At 36.0% G+C, this 13,239-nt stretch overlaps 1 protein-coding gene across 1 annotated transcript in view; it reads left to right on the top strand.

Annotated features, from left to right (window-relative positions):
• PXDNL (peroxidasin like) overlaps positions 1-13,239 on the top strand; it is a 353,529-nt gene that overhangs the window by 159,832 nt on the left and 180,458 nt on the right. Inside the window, exon 4 of the mRNA XM_047842831.1 lies at positions 5,968-6,039. The gene's annotated coding sequence lies outside the window, so the exon portion shown is untranslated. The remainder of the gene's footprint in view (positions 1-5,967; positions 6,040-13,239) is intronic.

Here is a 13,239-nt window from a genome sequence, read left to right as displayed (position 1 = left end):
GATAATAATGAAAAACGAGATGATCCCCCCCCTAAGATTGGTGATAAGGCAAGCATGTTGCCTGTTACTACTCCTACTTAACCACCACCCTGGAAGTTCCAGCTAATGCAATTAAGACCAGAAAAGGAAATAAAAGGTATACAGATTTGGAAGGAAGAAATAGAATTGTATTTGTTCTCAGATGACATGACTATTTGTGTTGAAAACCCCAAAGAATCAACAGAAAAACTCCTGGAACTAATAAGCAATTATAGCAGGGTTGCAAGATGCTAGGTTAATACACAAGTCAATTGCTTTCCTATATACCAGCCAGTGGGAGACTATTCAAGCTAACTCCTTTGTTCTTTGGAATGATCCCATTAAACTTTGAGTCCTTTTTTTTTATTGCTTCCAGTGAAGGATTGTATGTTATATACTTATGCTGCCGCAGACCTGGAAGCAGCCATTTCTTCAAATAGCTTGATTAGTTCTGGTGGAAAATAGCATTTGAAAATAAGATCTGAATGCCAAGTGTCTTTATTAGGACATTAACTGTAGGATTTTTGAGGGAGTGGAAGAAGGTTTTTTTTTTTTTTTTTAAATTGTGATTTTATATTTATATGAATATAATCTAACAAATTGGTGCAGCCACTATGGAAAACAGTATGGAGGTACCTCAAAAAATTAAAAATAGAACTACCATTCTCAGTTTTGGGTGTATATCCGAAGGAATTGGGCTCAGGATCTTGAAGGCTGATTTTTCTTAATTTCTCACTTCAACACTTGTATATCATTTTTCTTAGAGTGATAATCTTTGTACATACTAATATTATTCTTCAAAATCTTGGTGCCAATTGATTTTATCTTATAATTAATATTCTTTGCAACTTAAATAGCCATATAGCTAAAAAATTAAACCCACTATGTTTAAGATTTCTTTTCATTTCCATTTTTTTCCAATAGAAAATATTCTACATACAGTGTAAAGTTGGAGCAGTTTGGTAACACCTACCTGAAAAAAAATTTCTCTGTGTTTTTCTGTTATCAGTTTTGTAGACCGTAAGGTCAGTTGTTTTTCTATTTTTTACTTCATGTTAACTTTGCATTTTATTTTGTATTTAATCACATATTTAAACGTGTTAATTATTAACGTGGTTAGAAATTTTAATTACATAACAAAATATACTCAAGAAGACTTGTTTACAACCTTTTTTTCTTCACTTAGTGCCTACCCACCCCCTTGTACATAATAGCCCTAGTAGTTGGTTTCTGGTTTACTATACCTGTGTTTTTTAATGCAAAAGTATATATATATATATATATATATATATATATACATATATATATTTATTATATAAAATATATAAATTGAAAACATATATATTCTTTATGCCAAAATAAATATATATGTTTACCATATGTTTGTTATATATAACATATTGTAATATATATATTACATATTCTTACTCTTAATTTTTTTAAATGTTTATTTTTGAGAGAGAGGGAGGAAGAGAGAGAGCATAATTGGGGGAGAGGCAGAGAGAGAGGGAGACAGAGAATCCCAGGCAGGCTCCATGCTGTCAGCACAGAGCCCCAGGTGGGCCTCAAACTCATGAACCATGAGCTCACGACCTGAGCCGAAGCCAAGAGTTGGACGCTTAACCACTGAGCCACCCAGGCACCGCATGTTATAACATATATATTACATCTTCTTATTCTTAATTGTTTTTTGTGTAAAAATAAACAATCAAATTATACAATATGTGGAAGGTTTTGTTTTTTTTGTTTTCACTTAATAAATACTAGACATCACTGTATAGACTTTCATAGAGGGCTTTCTCATCTTTTAAGGCTTCATTGTTCTCCGTGATGTGACTCTACCATATTTTATTCAGTCAGATCCTGCTGATAAACATTTGAATAGTCTTCAGTGATTTTCTTTTTTAAAAGATTATCAAATCTTGTGTATATGCCATTTTTTTTTGTAGAGGAATATCTTTATTTCTAGAAGTCGGATTACTGTGTCAGAAGGTAAACATCTATTCAATTTTTGCACGTATTGCTAAATTCCATTCCCTAAGGGCTGTGCCATGACGCGTCACCACTAGCAACGCACAAGAGGGCCTGTTTCCATACAATCTCAGCAGCAGGTCAGGTTGACAGAATGGAGGACTTTTTTCCTCAGGGTGAAAGGTTAGAAATGGTATCTCAGTATCATTTTAATTTGCGTTTGATCTTAGGAGTGCAGCTTAATATCTTTTCACGTGTTTGAATCGGTTTTATGTGTGTTAAATGTATGCTGTCCGTAATGGCTTTTGCCCATTTTAGGATTGAAAATTTGTTTTTCTTCTCAAATGTTAATCTTTATGTGGTAATAGCTCTCAAAATTTTCTCTTTCTTTTTTGACTTGGATATGAAATTTTTTTCCAAGTGACATTTTATTATTTAAAAAATATTATTTTTGAATTGTTTCTGGATTATGAGTCACAGTTGGAAAATCTTCCACCATTCCATTAATAAAAGAATTCATTGTTGAGCACCTGGGTGGCTCGGGCAGTTGAACGATGCACTCTTGATTTGGGCTCAGATCATGAATTTATGGTCCTGGGATCGAGCCCTGCATGGGGCTCTGCACTGAGCATATGGAGCCTGCTTAAGATTCTCTCCCTCCCTCTGCTCCTCTCCTCCACTCATGAGCTCTCTCTCTCTCTCTCAAAAAAATAAAATAAAGTAAAATAATTTTAAAAAGAAATAATTCATTTTTTTCTCAACACCTATTATTTGAAAATGAATCTGTATTATATTCTAAATTTATATATATAGTTCTACAGCTAAACCTTTTATTTTGTTTTCCCCATTGGACTATTCGTGTGCCAACACCACACTGGTTTAATTATAGAGGTTTTATTGAGTTTCCTAAATATATGTTATAGCCTGTCTCCTCGTCGAACTTCTTAATTAGGGTGTATCTAGCTTATTTGTTTACTTTTCCATAGAAACATTAGAATCAGCTTATTCACCTATATAAAATTGTGTTGAGGGTGCCTGGGTGGCTCAGTCGGCTGAGCATTCGACTCTTGATTTTGGCTCAGGTCATCCGACTGAGCCACCCAGGCGCCCCAAGGCCATTGATATCATAGGTTCATTTTATAGTTTGTAATCTTACTAAATTCTCCTAATGTTTTGGTAATAATTTTGGGATTGATTATTTTACAATTTCCAGTCATACAGTCATGGTATCTGGAAATGAAGATAGCAATCAGTATGGGTTTCTTCAGTATTTTAGATGATAATCACAAATATTGCTCCATAGAACTATTAAATGGTGAGTTCAGTTGCATGTAATTTTGCATTGATATTCAAATATGAGTTTATTGTTTTCTTGTGCAATTTTCCTCAAGTTTAGATACTAACGTTTGGTTTGAGTGACAGGTGATTAAATATGAGGGTAGAGAGAACTTTGGATGGCTTATTTCTTAGTTCAAGACCATGCCCTCCTGCTGAGAGAGTGAAGTACAATTTGTTTAGTTAATACAGCCTCTTTTTGGTGCGTCTTCAGATTCTGTGATGTTATCTTATTTTGGTAAGACTTTTTGGCTTCTTCCTTCTTTCCATGGAATACCACTCCTCCACAAGATGCCTCGCTACTTTCAGGTGCCCCCCCACCCCCCCATTCACTTTCCTGGCCCCTTTATGTCAATTCCCAAGAACTAGGGCTCTGCTTCCCCAGGACGGACAGGTTCTCATCAGGTTGGTACTCTCTCAGCGTTCCTGTTCCATGCCCTCCTCCCATCTCTCTCTCGTCTATAAAATCCTACCTGACACTTTTCTGCAAAGCAGCCTCTGGAGCTCACTTTGCTGATGTTAGTATTTTCCCTACTTAAATGTAAATTGAAGTGACTAATTTTCTGTTTCTCCTAGTGATTTGTGTTTTCCTCTTAGCTGATTTTCAGGATGTATGGACAGATTCAAATTCAGGCTACCATTATCCCACAGGAAGCTGGAAGTTCTCTTGCTGGTGTTAACCTAAGTAGCAGTGTTTCTTGAATGTATACTTTATTGTTTTAATCAACATGTGTGGATCTAACAACAGAAGTTCTGTTTCTTTTTTTTTTTTCCTACTATTATTTGGTCACCTTTTCAGTATCATTTTCTATAAAAGATGAATCTAAAAGGAATCTGTGGATATGATATAAAATTTTATGGGTAGTTTTCAGTTTTGAGGCTCCTCAATGAATATTTGATAATTTAGTTTAATTTTTATGAGGCAGTTCATCATTTTTAATGTGATAATAGCAGAAACCTATTTAAGACTTTACATGCATCTGTACAGAGATTGGATCAATTTTTTTTAATGCCTCAAGATGTGATCCCTGAAAAGTAATGTGGTTCCTTGACATTCTGATAGTCGGAGGGTCCTTTACAGGGAGGTATATCTGAATCCTTTGGAATAAGTTTACAACATACTTTTATCTGGTCTATAGCCCTGGAATAGAAGTTTTCAACTTTACCGTATATTATTATCATCTGTGGAGTTTTGAAGAATCCCAGTGCCAATTCCATCTGCCAGACCCATTATTAAATCAGAATTTGCAGAGGCATGCTCCCAGATACCAGCACAAGGCCTGAGACAGAGCTCAAAATGATGTCTTAGAAATGTTATCGATTCATATACCCATACACTGATTCACATACAACCACAGTTGAGAACCAGTGGTGGTTTTTGAGACCACAGCTCAATGCTGCTTATCAGCTAGTTGAAGAAACATGGTTCTAGAAGGTTCTTTTTCTTGCCATCCTCACATGTAGCTATATTTTTGAGATTTGGGGTCAAAGCAAGATCTTCCGTAGTATCAAATAACGCCAAGGAAATCTCTCCAGTTAGACATAAATCTCCACCAGTCACTACTGCTCTGAAAAACTTATAGGAGTTCTAATCTGTGGGAAAGGAAAGTAATTTGGAACTTCCAAAGTTTCAGTAAGCAAGTTTTGGAAAAGCAATTTCTTTTTCATTTTCAACTAGAATTGTGATTTCTATGGTTTGTGTGGAGATAGATTGCCTCAGAATCAACTGGGAAACTTGTTAAAAATGCAGTTTCCTAGACGTCACTCCAAGAGAATTGGATTGAGTAAGTTTTGGGGCAAGCTCAGGAGCCAGTGTGTTTTACAAAACACCAGAGGATTCTGATGCAGGCACAATCACAGTGACCTCTAACCTAGGCAGGGGCACATTCTACAGGAACTTGACGGAACGTTTCAGGAATTCTGATTGCCTCGGATCCTCAGAGGCGCAAGTAGGAATGATCCGGGTTTCGCTTTCATGACATCCACAAAAATCAAAGAGATTTAAAAATGAAATAACTTTGCCATCCCGTAGTTGAAGAAAAAAGGACGTAGTGCTTACGTGTTACATAAATTTGTTCTCATCAAGCCTTTTGGCCAGATTAGTTACATCCTCCTATCTGGAAATCCATTCACAGTATCCTTTCCTGTAGGTTTTCAGCAGCAGCCGTGACAGAACCAAAATACCTCTTGTGGATCTGTTAATATGTGTTTATCCCCCTTCAGAAGAATCCTGTGATATTTGCCAACTTGACGAATGTAACTCTTAGTTCAATATATTCTGTATGATAGAATAGATGGGAAAAATTTGTTCTAGACAAACATTTCTTTTCCTCAGAGAAGTTGCTACCCAATACATGTGACCTCATTTGTCAGAATTTTTTACCATCACGCTAAGTTTTAGAATTTAAGGCAGTGATTCTTAATATTTTGGATCAAGGAGCTCTGAGAATCTGAGAGCCTTGGAACTGTCTTACCCAGATATCTGAACATATTTAAATGAAATCAAAGTTTCCGTTTATTTTTAGAGAATCTGTGAACATCCCAAAGCTGTTTAGAGCCACATTGCAGTTTAAAAAGTCCTGATATAAGACATGTAGTATTTACATGAATTTAGAATTTAATAGGATTTGTTATGGTTTTCAGGTATCTGTACAAGAATGAAATTCATGCCCTCGACAAGCAAACCTTTAAAGGACTCAGATCCTTGGAACAGCTGTAAGTAATAAAAACTTCTTTCTTGAATCATTGATGGTTGCCGTTCGAGTGGAAGCTCTTTTAATGCCATTATGTGATAGTTGAGCAATTATTTTAAGCTTTGTCATGCAGCTCGAATGATTGAATATTCTGTCATCAGTTGGATAAAAATCAGAATGTATGATGGAGTTGGCATGAGGGCAGGAAGACAGAGCCCAGCTGGAATCCCAGCTCCTGCATTTATTAGTGGTGTGCTATTGGGCAAGTTGCCTTCCCTGAATTTCTGTTTCCAAATCTCGGGAATAAAGATATTCCTGCCGCGAAGATTAAGATATTCCATGCAAAGACTCTAGCTGATCATATGACACAAAATAGGCATTTCACAGAAGGTAATTGATAGCTGTGATTATTTATTAATTTATCAAGCTCATAGACATTTAACTGATATGGGAATTCCCAGAGCATGACATCTAACCCCTCATGTGACAAATTAATAACCAAATCCGATGTCAATTAAATGAGTTGCCTCAGGTTAAAAGATCTACAACCCAGATCTCCTGATTGTTATCCTCGTGCACTTTTCACATGTGATGCCCTACTGCTGGTTTCAAAGAGTTTGAAATCTCATAAACTGTAGGTTCACCTTTCAGAATTTCAGTGTGAAATAAGAGTTTTCGGTATGAAAAAGTCATGATATATAGTTACACTGCTACCGACTGGCCATTTGATATTTTATTCAGATATTTCTCTCAATTATTAGTGCCTGTGACTCAAAATCTAGTTAGATATTTGAAGAGGTTTTGCCTCATTCCTGACAAGCTACGTGATATTTTTTGCAGCTTAGAGATATAGAATGCTCTTTGATTTTTAATTAATACGACTCTTAAATACCAGAAGCTTTTGACTCTGAGCTTTATTTCTGTCTTCAATGTGGCTTCTTATTTTCAAAAGGCTGTTTGCAATCATTTCTATAATAAATATACTTCCTAAATGTCTGAAAAAAATCTAGATTTCTTTTTTCCTGGAGGGCCAAAGTGTTAGGTTATAGTATTAAAATATGATCAATCAAACACACTTTTAAAAATTATCGTTTCCATCTACTTCTCCCCTTGCTAATTTTCTTTTACACGACTAATGATCTATCCTGTGGCAAAGTGTGTTTCTTCATCTTTTCCTTTATTATCTTAAATTGTGTAACGTTTTAGGAAATTTTTACTACATTGTGCAACCATCACAAAAACAAATAAGTATAAATTCTTTAATAGCAACAACAAATAAAATCTTTATGACTGTGTTGTGTTGTTCATCAAATATATTTACAAATGATTTATAAAAATTAACATGAAAAGTTCTAATTCTAAAGTGCACATGATTCTCATCAGTAAATGCTTTACATTCTGATAACAATCATTGGTCTTACTAACATGAGTAATACTATTGTTTAAAGCCATGGAAACAGGCATTTCTGCTTGCTAACTTTAAAGCATGATTCCATGCTCTTGTGAATCATTATTCAAAGAGGATTTTTGGAATACAAAGATGTAATCTCTAATCCTTGGAAATTTTCATGATTTTAATCATAGCTCTGAAAGTCAGTTCATTTCCATGTATCTCTCCCAAACTAAAGAGCTTGAGGTACCTGAAATATTTGTTCTTTAAGACCTATAATAAATAGGATTCTTATTGCACATAACTGTTTTAAGATTAAGTTCCTTTTTGAGGAAGGCAGGGACACGTGAGAGGTTTTTGTGCAGCCTTGCAAATATGGTAGGACATTGTAATACCAATTCTGCTACTGATGTGACCGTCTACATTCAGTATGAAAATACACTTTTTGATATTCCTTTAGTCTTTAAGACACAGTCTGTGGTTTAAAAAAGTGGAAATGAGCAGTGAGGAAGGGATATTGAAGAAGGATTTGTGGGCTTAATTCTTTTTTTCTTTTTAAGATTATTTATTTTGAGAGAGAGAGAGACAGAGAGAGCAAGTGAGGGAGGGGCAGAGAGAGAGGGAGAGAGAATCCCAAGCAGGCTCCGTGCTGTCAGCGTGGAGCTCGACCCAGGGCTCAAACCTACAAACGGTGAGATCACGACCTGAGCTGAAACCAAGAGTTGGATGCTTAGCTGACTGAGCCAACCAGGTGCCCCAGCCTAATTCTTTTTTTTTGTTGTTTTTTTTGTTTTTTTTTAATCTTTTGGTCAGTTGGAAATTTGATAAACTGCATTCTTTTTTTAAAACCACCTCATTGAGGTATGATGGACATACCTCAATGGCTGTGCATACTTAATGTAAACAACTTGAGTTTAGAGATAAGTATTCACCTGTGAAACCATTGTCAAAATCTATGCTATAAATATATGCATCACTTCCAAAAGTTTCCTTTCATCAATCCCCCTAGTTATTATTATTATTATTATTCATTATTTGTGATAAGAACACTTAACATCTATCCTCTTAGCAAATTTTTAAGCATACAATACAGCATTAAGTTGTGAAACTATAACACTACAAGAAGAAATCATACACAACATCTTCTTGACATTGGCCTTCAATGATTTCTTGGATATAAAGGAAAAGCACATGGGGCGCCTGGGTGGCTCAGTCAGTTAAGCGTCCGACTTCGGCTCAGGTCATGATCTCAAGGTTCGCGAGTTTGAGCCCCGCGTCGGGCTCTGTGCTGACAGCTCAGAGCCTGGAGCCTGTTTCGGATTCTGTGTCTCCCTCTCTCTCTCTGCCCCTCCCCCATTCATGCTCTGTCTCTCTCTGTCTCAAAAGTAAATAAACGTTAAAAAAAAATTTTTAAAGGAAAAGCACAGGCAACAAAAGCAGAAATAGACAACTAGAGCTATGTCAAACTAAAAAGCTTCTGCACAACAAAGGAAGCCATCAACAAAATAAAAGGCGATTTATGAAATGGAAAAAAAAACATTTGCAAACATTCATCTAATAAATCCAAAATGTAGGGAGAACTCCTAGAATTTAATAGCAAAAGCCCAAATAACTAGATTAAAAAATAGGCAAAGGACTTGAATAGATATTTTTCCAAAACAGACACACAAATGGCCAACAAGTATATGAAAATGTGCTCGACATCACTAATCATCAGAGAAATGCAAATTAAAACCACAATGTGAAGTCACCTCACACCTGTTAGGATGGCTATTATCCAAAAGAAAAAAAAAATACCGCAGGCAAGGATGGTGTAGAGGAAAGGTAATTTCTTGTGCGCCATTGGTAGGAGTGTAAGTTGGTGCAGCCGCTATGGAAAACAGTATGGGGGTTCCTCAAAGAATTAAAAATAAGACTACCATGTGATCCACCAATCCCACTTCTGGGTATTTATTCAAAGAAGTTGAGATCAGGATCTCAAAGTGATACCCACACTCCCATGCTCACTGCAGGGTTATTTACAATGGCCAAGAGATGGAAACAATCTAAATGTCCGTTGACAGATGAATGGGATAAGGAAAAAATATATATGTGTGCATATATATATGTATACACGCACACATACATACAATGGAATATTATCCAAGCTTAAAAAAGAAAGAAATTCTGCCATTTGTGATAAAATGGTTGAGTTTGGAGGGCATTATGCTAAGTGAAATAAGCCTGACACAGAAGTGTCACAGAATCACAGAATAATAAGCCTGACACAGAAGTGACACAGAATCACAGAATAATGCCATTTCTAAGAGAAATCTAAATAGTCAAACTCAAAGAAACACAGAGTAGAATAGTGGCTCCCAGGGGATGGGGGAGGGAGAAATGAGGAGATGTTACTCAAAGGGTGCAAACTTTTAGTTATGCAAGATCCTAGATGCCTAGAGATCTACTGTACAAAATAGTGACAAACCACATTCTGCTTTAAGGGTGAATCCTGTCTTTGTGTTGCATTAGATTATCCTCTGTGTGTTGGCTACATGAAGAGAAATTTTGTGATTAAGCACAACAGAGTTATAAATTAAAACACAAATCTTATTTTAAACATTAATAAGACATTGTTATTTTTATAAAGTAATTTGTATCCTTATATTGATTGTGTCAGGGGAGTAATTATCTTTATAAGAATTATAATGATTGAATTTTTATGTAGGAAGATAGAATGATTACAAATTAAGAAAGTGTATATTAAAATGAATACACTTGTGAGGATACAATCAGTTTTACCAAGTGGAAAGACCATATTTCTTGGGTATAATTTTCCATTTTATATATAGCCGAACGCCACTGGTTAAGGGGGGATAGTATCTTCAAAGCACGTTCTTATTCTACAAATGACACAGAGGACTGTAATGCTTCTACCTTTAAAAACAAGAGTAATTGCCATGTGCTTAGAAAGCACAGTTTAATGGACCTTGAGAAATTTAACAGAAGACCATGGGGGAGGGGAAGGGAAAAAAAATTTACAGGGAGGGAGGGAGGCAAACCATAAGAGACACTTAAAAACTGAGAATAAACTGAGGGTTGATGGGGGGTGGGAGGGAGGGGGGGTGGGTGATGGGCATTGAGGAGGGCACCTGTTGGGATGAGCACTGGGTATTGTATGGAAGCCAATTTGTCAATAAGTTATTAAAAATAATATTTCTTATTAATCAGCCATCTTGCTTTCAATTAGCTGTTCATCTAAAACTTCCATCTTTATTGTACAGATACATGGACCTATTTTCATTGGTTACTTTTTTTGCCATTGAATGTCTCATCCGAGCCTCCTTAGTAGGCACGAAATATGTCTCATGAAAATGGTATCTTCTAGTCATTTTCCTCTTAAGACCATTGAACTAGAAACGACAGTATTTTAGTTAGTCATTATTGTTTAACTTACATTTCCTTTCCAGTGTCTAACTTCACATTCCTTACTTTTCCTGTTCTTTAGATGTTTACTTAATCCTGAATGGTCTATTTTATCTAGAGTATTTCTGTTAGATAACAGCAGGCTTTCATGCCTGTGTTACATTTCACTCCATGCCTTAAATATCAACATCTTATTCCATTGTCTACCGAAATCATGGAAAGAGGCAGAACAGTGTTTCTGAAAACACAAGATCTTAGAAATCAGACTGAACTAAGTTTGATCTGATTGAACATGTGCCGCGCTTATTAACCTTTCATTGTTTTTTAAATGAGGAGAATAGTAAGTATGTGCCACGCTGGCTCTGAGATCTAAGGATAATATATATGAAACACTTGGCAAGAGAAGATCCTGAAAGAACAATATCTGTGAATTTCTATAGCGATATTTATTATTATTTTACTAATTATTTTCCGTACAACTTTTGACAAGAAACAGCTTATTTAGTTTTTACTTTTAAGAAACGGATAATTTAAATGGTGTGTTTTAAAATGCGAATTTAAATTTAACCAGTGATACAAAATATTAATTAACTTAATTTCTTTGACCTGTCGTGATCTGTTTTTTTTTTTAATTTTTTTTTTTGATGTTTATTTAGTTTTGAAGGAGAGAGAGACAGAGCATGAGGGGGGAGGAGCAGAGAGAGAGAGGGAGACACAGAATGTGAAGCAGGTTCCAGGCTCTGAGCTGTCAGCACAGAGCCCGTCACGGGGCTCAAACTCACAAACGGTGAGATCATGACCTGAGCTGAAGTCGGAAGCTTAACTGACTGAGCCCCCCAGGCGCCCCTGTCTAGTTTATTTTAAAGGACTTTCCAACTTGATTACTTACTGTAAACCATAAATGACTATAAATGCTAAAAAGATAATCTTTTTAAACATGTAAATATCTCAGATCGTACAGTTAATATTTCAAAGCTTTTAAAAGAAATCTTATTGTTTTCAAGAAGTTTCAAGCCTAATTAAAGTTTGTTAAGCATCTAAAATTACAAGAAATGGGATATTGGCATAATGCTTTTGGATTTATCGATGCTTTGAAAATACACAAATTCTGCCTGGAACAAAAGAATATATGTGTAAAATTTCTTTTGCTCATTCATTGCCTGAAAGTCCTGCATTAGAGCTACTTTGGGTTTATGTCCATTGTCAATGCCATTCATCCAAAGACCACCAGCAATATTCCCATAGTTAAACAAGTTGAGTTTGTCACTCCTTGCAGTGTGACTGAGAACACATGCTATGTAGAGTCATAAATCGGGAGTATCAGTAAGAGGCTGTGAGAAAAAAAAAAACACAACATATTTTAAACTTAGACTTTGGCTGGGTGATTTTGAGAGGATAGGAAGGCAGGGATTTGCTCTAAATTGAAAAATGCCAGAAAGCGTGCACCAGTCTGTGATTGTGTATCGTAATAAATCTTATCTATAGAGAGTAGAGAATAGAATGATGATAAAGCTGTAATTGGTAAGGATATAGCATTCACTCAATCTGGTCAAAAGAAGAGAATGTTTGGCATTTCATGGGTGGAAAAGTAATCTTGTTTTTATTTGTGCTTAGACAAAATTTAGAAGTAGCCGTGTCTTGTACCATTTTATCAAGGTCTCAGGGTAACCCTGTCTTAGCTTGAATTCTGTGAGATTACGTTTAGTAGAGTCCCATGGTCCATCCATGAGTGCCAGGTCGGTTTCTGAATGTCGAAGATAATCTTTTTTTTTTTTTTTTTTTTTCCTTTCTCAAGATAAATTAGAGCCCAGAATTCAGAATAAAAGATAGACCATTATGGTGGTAAAGATTCTTCATTAAAGACTTTATTTAGGGGGCGCCTGTGTGGCGCAGTCGGTTAAGCATCCGACTTCAGCCAGGTCACGATCTCGCGGTCCGTGAGTTCGAGCCCCGCGTCGGGCTCTGGGCTGATGGCTCAGAGCCTGGAGCCTGTTTCCGATTCTGTGTCTCCCTCTCTCTCTGCCCCTCCCCCGTTCATGCTCTGTCTCTCTCTGTCCCAAAAATAAAAATAAAAAACGTTGAAAAAAAATTAAAAAAAAAGACTTTATTTAGTATAACCCTTCCATCATGATGACTAGTAACTTATTCTCAGTGTTAAAAGCATCTTTGATGTATAACATCTAAAAAGGTTTCACTGATTTATAAACAGAGACAAATTTCTTCTTGTAACTACGATGTTGTAGGAGAGAGATTTACATTGTGCTCTTAAAAACTAGAAAACCAGACAAAATATATAAAGCAGCCATTTTCAGACATTGGACAACAGGCAACAAAGAGCTGTGATCCGTGACACAGGGACACAAGATGTGATCTCTGTGATGTCATAGCTCACTGCCCAGAGGGAGCTTCCAGACAGAAGCACAGGGA

This window comes from Prionailurus viverrinus, chromosome F2, assembly GCF_022837055.1.
Source record: "Prionailurus viverrinus isolate Anna chromosome F2, UM_Priviv_1.0, whole genome shotgun sequence".
NCBI classification, from domain to species: Eukaryota; Metazoa; Chordata; class Mammalia; order Carnivora; family Felidae; genus Prionailurus; species Prionailurus viverrinus.
The sequence above is the reverse complement of the archived record's forward strand: the minus strand, read 5'-3'. Positions and strand labels throughout refer to the sequence as shown.